Source organism: Chrysemys picta, chromosome 18, assembly GCF_011386835.1.
Source record: "Chrysemys picta bellii isolate R12L10 chromosome 18, ASM1138683v2, whole genome shotgun sequence".
Taxonomy (NCBI): domain Eukaryota; kingdom Metazoa; phylum Chordata; order Testudines; family Emydidae; genus Chrysemys; species Chrysemys picta.
In genome coordinates this window covers 12305270-12318238 of record NC_088808.1, presented here as the reverse complement: position 1 = coordinate 12318238, position 12969 = coordinate 12305270, and the positions used below count along the sequence as shown (strand labels likewise).

At 45.5% G+C, this 12969-nt stretch overlaps 1 protein-coding gene across 1 annotated transcript in view; it reads left to right on the top strand.

The window, feature by feature from the left end:
• The window catches only part of MEGF9 (multiple EGF like domains 9), a 78116-nt gene that overhangs the window by 52307 nt on the left and 12840 nt on the right, over window positions 1-12969 (top strand). The window lies entirely within an intron of this gene.

The following is a 12969-nucleotide window of genomic DNA, read 5'->3' as shown; positions in this document are numbered from 1 at the left end:
TCACTATGCATGGACTCTGCTGCTGCTAGTCAAAGGCCTTTTTTCGACTTGATTATCTGTAGAGATCAGCACTGTCTCCTCTGGGGTGGTGCGTTTCCGTACATGGCCCACTGGCCAGTTCAGAGTGGTTTTGAAACTGGTTTTAATTTTGCTCTGTTAAAATGTCATCTTGCCTCATTGTTTTCCTTTCTGTTTAGCTATTACAGCACACTGTTTTCTAAAAATATAATCAGGTGACTTGACTGTATTATGGGACTAGAGCGTCAAGGATAAAATGTCTGTTTTTATTATTACTGTTTGTGTTCCAGTAGAACTTGGAACACCAACTGAAGTCGGGCCCCCTTGTGCTAGGCGTTGTATGAACCCATAGAAAGACTCAGTCCCTGCCCTGAAGAGCTAACAGTCCAAGTAGAAAAGACAGGCAAAGGGTAGAAGGAGGACATAGAAGTAAAGTGACTGACCCAAGGTCGCATGCAGAGCTCGGACTAGAACCCAGGTCTCTTGATTTGGAGGTTAGGATCTAAGCCACTAGCCCACCTGTGTAAACTGTCTCCATACCAACATCTGTGTGACTAGAGTGGACTTTGAAACAGCACCAACCAGGCAGAGGTGGCACCTTACATCCGCCCTGCTAGCTCTGGCTGTGGAGCTGTCTGCCCAAGGAATTAAGAGCTGTGTCAAGCTGGCCTCAGCTCAAAACAAAATCCCCTTCTCCGTGGATGCTGCAGCTTCCTCCTCTAGCATCCCAGACAACCTGCGTCTCTTGCCGCATGCTCAGGTGTAGCAAATCAGAAGAGCTTTGCCATTAGTTTTTCAAGGTTCTGTCTGGCACACTCAGGTGGGTCTTGGGCACTGTTTCTTGGCCAAGGGGACAGATTACCCTGAAGAAAGTTAACTGAGCCTGGATTGGTTGAATCAATTACTTAAAAACTGAATAGGCTCCTGTATTTTTATTATGTGAAAGCAGTTGAGATTCCTCCATTAGACCTCTGCTTGACCTCTAATCTCCCACTTTCTGTAGCTGGGAAAGGAACCAAGAGAGAAGGCGGGGAAGGTTGTCTTCAGCCTTCCTAATAGCAGCATGGGTCAGCGCAGAGCAGCGGAAGCTCCGGGGTCTCCGTGGAGTAATTCCAATGTGGTGAGGCTAAGCTGGCTAGGATATACTGTCCCTCCCTCGTGCCTGTGCCAGGGACCTGCTCCTCGCTGGGCTTTTTGCTGTCCACATCCTGCACAGCTGATACAGTGGGGGGAAATCCTCCACTGTCAGCACATCTAGTATTTAGCAAGCCACAGTTCTGGGCTTCCTTTGAGGTTACCCTTTCACTGTACGGGAATCCTGGGGAAGTACTGGATTCTCCTGGTTAAAAAGGGTGCTGCCCTCACTAGGGCATGGGAAAAGACGGTCAACTCAGGGCTTATCTATACAGGAAACACATCCAGTTACATTACTGTGGTTGTGCCAGTATAACTCCCCATGTGGACACTCTTACTCCAGAATAAGAGAGCCTTTTTCTGTTTATCCTAACCACTTCCAAAGCAACATAAACTAAACCAGAAAAAGACACACTTACATCGAAGTAAGATTGCCCACACAGGGAGTTATACTGGTGCAGCTACAGCAGTTTAAATTCACACCATATCTTACCCTGGTATAACTTTCCAAGTACACAAGCCATTAGAGACTGGAAGAGATGTATATGGCTGTGACTTCGCTTGGAAAAATAGCTGTATTTTGAAAGAATGTTAAGCTAACGCATGTTAGACTAAACTGTCATGATCCTAGTGAAGACGAGGTAGTGGTAGTTTTAATCTTTATTAAACCTTTACCTCAACCAGCTAATACAAATCTGGTCTTCATTAGGTTAATAACACTGCTTAGTACACGAGGATTGACTTACCTGGGTTAAAAATGCACCTTGTTTTCATAGTGAAAACAAGGCCTAAAGATTAAAGCAGGGACCGAGAGTCAAGTCTGGTCCTGGCTCTGCCACTGATTTGGCAAGCAACATTGGAAAATTCCCTTCTCTTCTCCACGCCTCAGTTTCCCCATCTGTAAATTGGGGATAGCAATCTTTACTTCCCCTCACTGGGGTGTTTTGAGGCTTAATTAGTTCAGGCTGAGATCCTTGGCTGAAATGCACTGTAGCACTGCACAGCATTCTGTTATCTCCCTGCTTCGTTATGCAGTTGTCTAGCTAATAGGGCAGCCTATTGGTATTCAAAGCTGAATTTGTAGAGGTTTTCAGCAGATACCCAGGGTTTGTGCATGTAGCCTTAGGCGTGGGGTATGTCATGTTAGAGGGATATCTTGTCATTCTGTACCACTTAAAAATAAATTGTAATGTATGCTTGTAAATGTCAAAGTGTAGATGTTCTGCCCCCGGAGGGGGATCTCACGCCTTGTATGCCCAGTAAAGGGCATGAAAATGGAGCCTCCCTAGGAACATTTATACATCACTGTCTCCCCTGCAGCAGAGGATGCACTGAGTCTGAAAGGGGAATTCCACTTGATAGACAGTCTTGGCACCGTGTGTGCCCTCCGTGTAGTGGTCTCCCTTTTGAGAGGCTGACCCTGCCTGCCTTGTTCCCATGGATTGAAACAGCATTGCTGATGTTCCTGGCAGATCCAGCCAGCCTTATGTTTGGTATGATCAGTACATAAAGGCTGGCATTTCTAAAAGAGCCTAGCAGAGTTGGGCATTGAGAGCTGGGGGCCTGATTCACCAAAGTATTTAGGTTCCTAAAGATGTAGCGAGTGGCCTAGTGGGCCTAGTTTTACAAAAGCACCTAAGTAGGTTGGGCACCGAACTCCCATTGAAAGTCACATAATCACTTCTGTAAATCCCACTATGCACCTCTCTGCGTCTTTAGGTACCTAAATCCCTTTAACTCTGGCCCTGAGCGCTTAACTCCCATGTGCCCCTTAGAAAAACCCAGCCCAAACCTTTATTTTTTTCTTTTAAAATAACTACTCCCATGTTTATTGACTAGCAGAGCGGAAGTGATGGTTCATCTCCCAAATAATGCCTTGTCAGCACCTCTGGGAATGAACGAGTTTTTATTTCTAATGGAAATTGTTACATGTGGGCAACATAAAAGCAGTGGAAAGTGGCTAAGAGTATGTTTTGTTGTGTGCTTAAATTAGCTAAGTATCTGTTATGATTTCTCATCTTTTACAGCTTATTAACCCCCCCATAGTCGGTAAATGGTGAACCTGGATATTACTTTTGTTTGCTGACAGGAGTAATTCACAAACTTCTCTCCCTCGAAGCAATTTATTAACTGACGGCTCCTCCAGCAGAAAATTGCTGGTTGTTACCCTCTCTCTTACAGCTGCTGTGGCCTCAAGAAATGCTGTTATTTCCCTCAGTAGGCTTCCCCATTCCTATGTTTCTGCCCTAGAGCTGCACCTCACCTGCTGGATGAATCAGTGCTCTTAAAAATACTGAATCAAGACTTCTAAAATCCTCGATCTAAAGTATTCACTGTAGTCTAGGAAGCAGGAGTGTGGTGAGCTGGTGGCTAGGTCACTGTTATGGGATGGTGGAGATCTGCCTTCTAGTCTTAGTTCTGTTGCGTGACCTTGGGCAAATCATTTTACCTTTCTCTGCCTGTTTCTCTTCCCATTCTTTGTAAGCTCTTTGGGGGTAGCGACTGTCTCTTACTCCATGTTCCAACAATACCTGGTATGGGTCCCTGGTCTTGGTTGGGGCCTCTAGGTGCTATCATAATGAAAACAACAACAATGGAGTGAACTATTAGGGGCTAAGTTCTGAGCGGTTGCACCTGTGTAATTCCTCAGACTTCAGCGGAGTTACTTTGGATTTGCACTGCTGTAATGAAGGTCAAAATCCGACTCGAAAATCTTTGCAAAAATGCTTTTTTCATAATAGGAGAATAAAGGCTGTAACAGTGCAGATTCCAGGCCCTAGAAGGAGAGATCACTTTTACAATCTTGAGGGCCCTTTCCTTTGGTTGCAAAAACACTTCATTAGGCAGGACATCTGCATAATTGGGGTTTTGCCAGAAGGGTGTTTTTTAAAAATGATGACAATACCAGACAAACCTGCCAAGAGACACAACCTTGTTTTTCTGATTACTGAATATCCAGAAAAGATGACTAAAAAGGCTCACATATGTACATTCTCTGGATTTGTGTGAGCCAGTCACTTCTGCTTTAACTCTGCCTGGTATTGGTAACTTAAGAGGCAGGATAGTCCAGCCCCTAACCTGGCCCATGAGCGATGAGGTTTCAATTCCTGATCCACAGCAGTGGCTGATTGACAATGGGGCGAATAAACACTTAGAGGCTATTTCTCCTCTTGCTCATACCAGTTTGTGAAGGAAAATGAATGCTGGTTAATGAGAGGAAATCAGATGCTCCGGCCAGGCCTACACTTAAACATTAGGTCAACCCAGCTAAGGAATTCTTCCATTGATCTAGCTATTGCCTCTCGGGGAGGTGGATTAATTACAGCGCCGGGGAGGCCTTCCCCTGACTGTAGCGAGCGCCTACACTGAAGCGCTGCAACTGTGCCACTGTAGTGGTTTAAGTGTAGACGTGGCCTGAGTGTAGAAAATACATGGAGCCAAATTCTCTTCTGTGTTACGCTGGTGCAGTCCCAGGGACGTCAGGTAACCAGTACTAACGAAACTATGGGCCAGATCCTCAACTGCTGTAAATTGGGGTCACTCCGTGGGTCAGTTTTGACTTACTCCAGCTGAGGATCTGGCCCCATATCCCTAGGTAGAGCAAGCTAATGTCAATGTCCTTCACACTTCTAATGCTCCATGGCCCAATCCTACATTCCTTGCGCATCCCCAACTCCCATTCTCCCCCATGGGAACTTTCAGCAGGCAAGGCATCCAGGATCAGGTGCTTAAAGATCAAGTGCTGCTGTTAAGTCTTGTCTAGATGAACCATTACTGTGTGGCAAGCTACAGCACACTGGTGTGCCACAGACTCTCTGTGTGGATCCTGCTACAGCCCACTAAATCTTTCCTAGTGTGCAGTTAATTACCCAGTCTAAGAGCTGAGTGCACTAGGGAGCTTTTAGTGCATGGTCGCAGGATCCACATGGACAATTAGTACATGGCACACTCGTGCCCTGTGGATTTACACTCCAGCTGGCCACAGAGTAACTTGGCCTAGACAGATCTTTTGTCCCAGGCAACTTTTCACCACACCATAAATATTTCCTTTTAAAGCTGCATTACAGGTCTGTGCTTATTGTCTGATAGCATTTCACTATTTGCCATTGAGTACCCTTATCTCTGTTAATATAAGTCCTGAAAAGGGGTCATTGGCCTGGGTCACTTTGGAACAAAGTCTTTTTGTTCTGGCTCTGTACAGCCCCTGGCACTATGGGGTCCAGATTCAGGAGGTTCTGCATGCTACGGTAATACAAACAATAACAACCTTGGAAGACCCCTTCTATCGAATCTCCCCCGGAATCATTCTGTCAGGAGAGGATGACTGCCTGTGCAATGGGGAGTGATTCTACCCCTGCGTCTCCTGGGATCGTCTCCACTGGCTCGGGGCCACTGTGCTGCATCTCCCTGACAGCACGGCTCCCCAGGAGAAGCACTGTCATTGCTCTCCCCAGTCACTGATGCTCCTAGGATCCCCATTAATAGTGTGGAGGAGTTAAGACAGTCCAGGCTGCGGTATCTCAGCTGGCTTATCCATGGGGCTTGTAGAGCACAATGCCAGGGCTCTAGACCCCCCTCTCTGAAGCCACATATCCCTGACCCGTGCCCTGGGCGGGGGAGATGGCACTATGAAGGCGGCGCTTTTGGCCAGACGATCTGGCCCTTTGACATTTATAAAATGCCCTTTCAGAGCTGTTAAGTATTCCGGCTCCGGTGATGGATTCCATATACACACATTTTGTCCACTGGCACAAAGCAAAGAATGTTTCACACAATGACCCAATGTTTGCTACAATAAAGCCGTCCTTCTTCTCCCTTCCACAAAAGGAGCCCTCAGTGGGGTTGCATAATGGGCTTGGGGCTTCTTTGGCCTCTGAATCGGCACTCAGAAGGTGTTATTAAATTAGCACTGGGGAGCAAGTGTTTGGCTTCTGAGGGCTGTAGTGGAACCAGAGGAGCAAGGAGATGAAAGTGAACTATGTGCCAATGGTTCCTCTGCTCTTCTTTTCCTCATCTGTTAATGTCCCGATTAATTAACGTGAAAATCCACCTCTAGGTCGTAATGGTTGTGTTAGGGCTCAGTGTGCTCACGGCAAGTATGAATGGTTGATGTTCCACCGTGAAAATGTCCCATACAAAGTAGTAGCAGAATGATAACTCTGCTGGAGTTGGGTGTAGCATTTTTGTAGCTGGGTTGGTCCCTGGATAAGGTGGGTGAGGTCCTATCTTTTTATTGGACCATCTTCTGTTGGTGAGAGAGACAAGCTTTCAAGCTGACACAGATCTGAAGGGCTCTCTGCAGCCTGAAGATTTCTCTTTCACCAGCAGAAGTTGGTCCAATGACAGATATTACCCCACCCACCTTGTCTCTTTAACTTTTCTATAGGAAGTTTGAACTGTCCTAGAAAATTGAATAGAGAATTTTACCCCTGCTCTTGAATGCTATCAAATGTATTTTTAAAAAAAGTCCTATAGCAATGGACTCTCTGAGATTCCTCACTTGTGAAGGAAACCCAAACTATTACAACTGGCTATTGATTTTCTGTATCCCATAGCACTATACTGTATGGACAGCTGCTTAGGACATGTTCATTCCTCCTCTCATCTATCCTGTGCTCATCACAGCTTGAAGGCCCTTTTGACATGGGAAACTCTCCCACTGACAGCAGCAGGAGTCTCATCAAGGTTCATTGTACTGCACAATGTATGGATCACAGTGTGACACACCTGTATGTCTACACTGGAGTTGGAGATGTAATTTCCAGCTCGGTTACATGGACCGCGCTAGTCTGATGGAGCTAGAGTGCTAAGAACAGCAGGGTAGCTGCAGTGGTGTAAGTGATAGGATGGGTTGACCGCCCCAAGTTTCAGATGGGATCATATTCGGGGCAGCTAACTCACCCCACTGCTCATGCTGTCATGGCTACACTTCTATTTTTAGCTTGATCAGAGCTAGCGTGGGGATGTACTGCCAGCTGGGGTATTACACCTCTAGCCACCGTGTCACATCTCAGCCAGCTCTCTGCTGTGTGTTGCAGAGGATAGCACATGGCACAAACCACAAGATGAGGGAGATTGTGGTGATAGTGGTGACGGCAGCTGATCAGAAGGATCTCCATTCCCCTCAGCATATAGGTGCTCTGCAGCTTCAGGACATGGTGTGGGGTAGGATCAGGGGAAGGAGACAGGCATCAGCTGCTCTCTGTAGTATGCTCCCTGTGTGTCTAGGAAGGTTTCCAAGTAGCCAGCTGACAGCCAGAAAAATGGTCCTGGATGGTTGCCCAGCCACCCTTTGGCCCCTATGACTTCACCCTCCAGTGCTGTCGACAAGGGGATCATGTTGTTGCCATTACCAATGTGGGCCACGTAGCAACCCAGCTCCTGAATGGAGTGATTTGGCCCAGGGAGCTGTTCAAAGATCCTTAGATGCTTCTGCTCTCTCTAAGTGCCTGAGTCCCTGCCATTGATTAAAAGGGGTGGGTGGGGAGGCATCCCTGTCCCCCAAGGAATGATTTGGAGGCAACTCTGCAGAGGTGTGGGGTTTCCTGCACCCCATATGGCCATTCCCCCTGGGGGCTAGAATGCAGCCCTGGTGAACGGAAACCAAACCAAACCAAACCAGGTTTTACAAGCCCATCTGGTTCTGATGTGGGGTTCTCTTTTCTGCAAGTTTTTTATCTCATTTATGTCCCCCTCTGCCCCCTGGCGATTGCCCTACAGACTTTCCACTCCTTTATCTGTCCAGATCATCTGAGAACAGTGTCCACACACAGTAATATTTCCGTGTGCCTCTCCTTCTAACTTGTGCTGTTTCCTTCATGCTAGCCCTGGTGGACCAGGTTCTTGATGATCTAGCCTGTGGAGTGTTCCCAAACTATATTCTCCAGCAGCTGTTAGGGTCCTTATTCGGTGCTACTCCTCTTCTCCGCCAAGGTGACTCCATTTAAATCTCTGTGCTCTGCTAGCATACAGTGCAATGGTGCATCAGCCCCAGACTTTTTAAACCCCTGCCATGCTCATGTGCTGTTAGGGACCCAAATTGGGCTGTTCAATGCGCTTGTGCATTGCAGTGGCAAGAATTTATTTGAATCACTAGGTGGTGTCCGACTGGAGTGCATTGTACAATCCATGCACCCTGTATAAAGTATGTACTGTCACAGATCCAAATAGAATCCCAGGCGGGCAGCCACCCTTTGGTACCAGAAATCAAGATTTTCCAACAGGGCCTCCCACTGCATGAACGCGGAGAGCTAAAAACTTGTTGGCTTCCGCGTGGTTAATCATTTGAAATAGTAACCAAGCAATTTATGTTGCTGTGTCTTAATAGTCTTCCTCCCCAAAATATTCCTGGCTTGCACTGCAAATCCAATTCAGTTCTCACTCTTCAAGTATTAAACTGTGGGTCTTTTCTTTCAAGTCTTTGGATTTTTTATGGGCACAATTGCTCTGGTAACAGGGCTTTTTTGTGATTTCAGCATGTTTATACCATTGACCTTTGCTTCGAAAAGTGTTCAACAGTCTTCACTGGGCTGGAGCTCTGAAAGGGAGTGTTGTAAGGGCTTTATCCTATAGAAGCAGTGACCACAGGCAATGCTTTATATTTGCTGAATGAGTTAATCTTACACATGCAAGACTTGGCTCTGTGCCGTGTGTAATGTGGAGAAAAGTCCTCCTAGAGAAGCATTGATACCAAACTTTCCAAAACTTTTTAAAAATAACTTCCTATCCTGTTATTTTTAATCTAACAAGTAAAATCCATGGGTGTTGTCCCAAGAACACTACATTTTAAGTACAGAGGAGTCCTAAGAAAAAAACTTTGTTTAAAATGAAGCAGGAGTCTGGCTGGAAAGAGGTTGCTGGGGAGGATGGTCCTGTTAAAATAAATGCCTGGTCAATATTAAGATGAGAAAATAATAGGGAATGCCCCAGAATCAAGGGAAATGATTCTGGAGGCTAAATTTGAAACCACTCTAGGAAATGGGACTTGTGAGACTACTCACGTGAGGGACTGGGCCCTTAATTTGTACGCCATCTCCAAATACTGGCCGGAGTTAAACCCGGTTAAAGTTCAGTTTGAAATCAACTATAGCCAGGGAGACCAACGGCTGTGTTTTTCAGCTGAAATTTGAAACGAGGCAGAGATAATCAGCGAAGCAGAGAGCGACAAGGACCTGTTCTGACTGAGCTATTCCCTTTGCAGGAACTTTGCACTTACCCTATCTTTGAGCCTTTGGGCTGCTCTAACTTGCACCTGGCTGCTCATGGCCACAAGGAACCATTTCAGAAACTGGGAGTAGCTCCAATATTTCCTCTTTTCCTCTGACCATGATGCCAGGGGAGTGGGATAGACCCATTGTGCTGGCTCTTTGTAACAAAGGGATTCCCTCTAAATCAAGGGAAATTCTCCAGGGGCCATATCCACCCACTTTATGGCCTCTTTGCACTGCTGGAGCAGCATAAAGGAGCCCATTCTTCTTTGCATTATAGCTCCTTTATGCTACTCCAGCAGTGGCCACTGGGATTTAAGAAACCTAAAAACCATACTGCTGAAAGAAGAGTTACAAGGGACCATTCAAGATGGAAATGCATTCTGCACATCGCCAGGGTTACATCTCACCATGTGTGTCTCCTGCTGCATCTCCCTGGTAGCCAAGTTCCTAGCGCTCTTCAGTGTATTTCAACCGACAATCCCCGTGAGATAGGGAAGTGCTGTCATCCCCATTTTATAGGTAGGGAAGTGAGGCTCAGAGAGATCAGGTGACTTGCCCAAAGTCACATGGGGAGATTATGATGGTGCAGGGAATTGAACTCAGGGCTCCAAAGTCCCACACTAGCCCCCTAACCACAAGACCATCCTCCTTCTAGGGGAGCAATATGTGTGTGTTGGGGGCAGGAGGGTTACTCGTCACTTTCACACAGGTACAACGCAGCACGGACCTGTTATCCCCTCAGGTCCCTAGTGCATTTGATGATCCAGTTCAAAATTGCTTTATTTATTTTAAGCCCTCTCTGGGCTTGCTCTAGTCCCCCTCACAGATCAGGTCTGTCTCCTCCCTCTCCATTCATGCCTGCCCTGATTAGCACTATCTATTCTATCTCCCCCTTCCCACAACTACCGCCATTCTTGATGAGAGAGCCTTCTTCTGTCCATGCAGAATAGTTGTGGGAGGGCAGAAAAGGCTATGATGTAGCCATGGTGGCGTGTACAATGGATTTCCATCTTGAATGGTCCCTTGCAAGTTGTCTTCCTTTGGCAAGAGTCAGTATGGGAGGATTTAGGTTTATTCAATCTCTCAAAATTGTAGCTTCCAACCACATTCGTGGTCAGGCTCATGCTCTACTTCCTTCACCCTCGGCTTTATAAATAAACCCCTTGTAATCTTCTGCACGCTGGACACAACGCCACTGTTGCAATCACTTGTTCTCAACTCATGCAAGACTGCAACTTGCCAGGACCGTAAGTAGCTCCTTGCTTGTGACAAGCTCAAACCAAAGGATGTTAAGAATACACCGTAACTGTTGACACTAAAAACTGCTGTTTCCTCGCCTCAGCTGTTTTTAATGGCCATTTTTCTGCTTCAGATAAGAGTTGTATCATAATACTAGGGAGATGAAGGTCATAGAAGTACCTTATATATAATAGAATATTTTCTTTGTTGTAATAGGACCCAGGAGTTCTGACTCCTAGCTTTGTGCTTTAACCATCACTGCAAGCTTCCTCTTAGATCTGTCGCAGATGAGGTCTAGCTTATAAATCCGATGTATTTCAGTCAGTTTGTACAATGAAGCTAGACTAGTTCATGGATTCTTGATCTGGGAGTCACAACTATTCCGCCCTTGTCCGTACTGGTAGATGGGATGAGGTCCCAGCTAGAGGGGAAAGGGAGTCCTGCTATGGCATAGGTTTAGAATGACAGGTCTAGTTGGTTTCACTTTCTTATCAGTCTAATCAGTCTTGTTTTCTACAGAGCTGTTAGCTCCATGACACTGTAGCTCTGTGCTGCAAATCCTGCAGGAGAAATGTTCAAATGCAAATGAAAAATGGTTTCCATTTGCTTTGGGTTTAAACATCACGAAAACATTTCAATTAACTTTAGGTTTTGTGAAACCCTATTTTTATTGTCAAAGCTACGTTTTGGGACTGAGCTTTCTAACAGCATCTCTTTAAATTCTGCATCTGCCAGCTGCAGTTCCTGATATGACGTGGAGGCTAATGAAACCTATTTCTTGCTCTTTTCTGTAATCAGTCCATTAAACGTGTCTGAAATTCATATTTTGAAAGTATTTCTTTGTTTAGCCTCTTGGGCTAGATTTGTGGGTTTTCCTTCAGTGTGTGTGTGTGGGGGGGAAGGTGCGGGGGCTTTGGGTATTTCCTATTTTTGCCAAGCAAACTATCAAGAGAAATACCAAAGTATGTTAATTTTTTTTAAATGGTGCTGTCCAAAAACACTGTAATCTACAGCGTTTAATTAAAAACAACACATAAATAGTACATCCAGCTATTCTCGACCTCAGCCTCTGTTAGTGTTAATCGGCTTTTCGTAGATGCGGTTAGTTGTCTCTTCTTCCCCTGCAAGAACTGTCCAGAATAATTGATGTTTGTTTAGGATGGCACAGCAAATGCTGAGATGCTGAATAAAAGGAGGAGAATTAAGAAGCACTGGAATGCGTGTTATACATGGATATGTATATTTTGCCCTTCAATAGCTCCTTCCATATGGAAATCTCAAAGTGTCTTACATGCATTAATGGATTAATCCTTAGAACTCCCTCCCCCCCCACCCCTCCACATACACACATGAGATAAGGCGATATTATTGTCCCCATTTTACAGGTGGGCAGATCAAGACCCACAGCTGTTCTGAAGCACCATCGATTGGCTCTGTGATCTTTGGCAAGTCACTTTGCATCTCTGAACTTTCCCATCTGTAAAATGGAGACATTACTTATCCATGGTTGTGAAGTGCTTTGAGATTTTCAGGTGAAAGGTGCTACGTAAAGGCTCATTACTCCAAAGCCTGTTGAGGTCACTGGAAAGACTCTCATTGCCTTCTGTGGGCTTTGGAGCCGGCTCATAGTGGTTGAGGTTGAAATAGAGCCCAGTTCTAGTCCTCATTCCAGTTCCGGCCCCTGGAACATGCTATCATTCCTATAGATGGCTGGGCTGGTCCAGAGGAAATGACATTGCCCGTTTCTCAAGGAGAACCTTTTAAAAAAGTTCTGAAATATTGGGATAGCCAGATATGGTGGGGGGAATTTTCTTCATTTTTAGTTTCTATCCTGGATCAGAACTTCAAACACTGAAATATTCCTGATCTCACAAAATTTCCAGTCCAGTTTTGTACACTCAAAGAGGTTTGTAGAAGCTTTGGTTAAACATCTGATTTTAGGGGGTTACTTATCTGAACCAAACTCAAACTCCGAACTGTCGTCATCTTCTTTCATTTGCTGCTACATTGCAGTAGTGCCCAAAATGGTTTAGGTGCTTTCCAGTCACAGAGGAAGACATCTTTGTCCTCAAGAATTCACAGTTTATGACAAGGGTCACCCATTGCTATCAATACCTAGAGATGTGTAAGTCAATGAGAGAACTCTTTCAAAGGGAGGGATGAGTCATTGAGTTGCTGTGCTCAGAAAGAGACCATTATCAGACAATAAAGTGTGAACTGAAAGCTAATACACGGTCAAATTCTGTGTACAGTTACACCTACACAACCTCATGAACTCAATGAGGTAGTACAGGTGTTTTGCACTCCAGTAATACTCCCTTGTGTTTTATATTCCAGCAGTTACATTTCTGGTGAACATTTGCTGCAT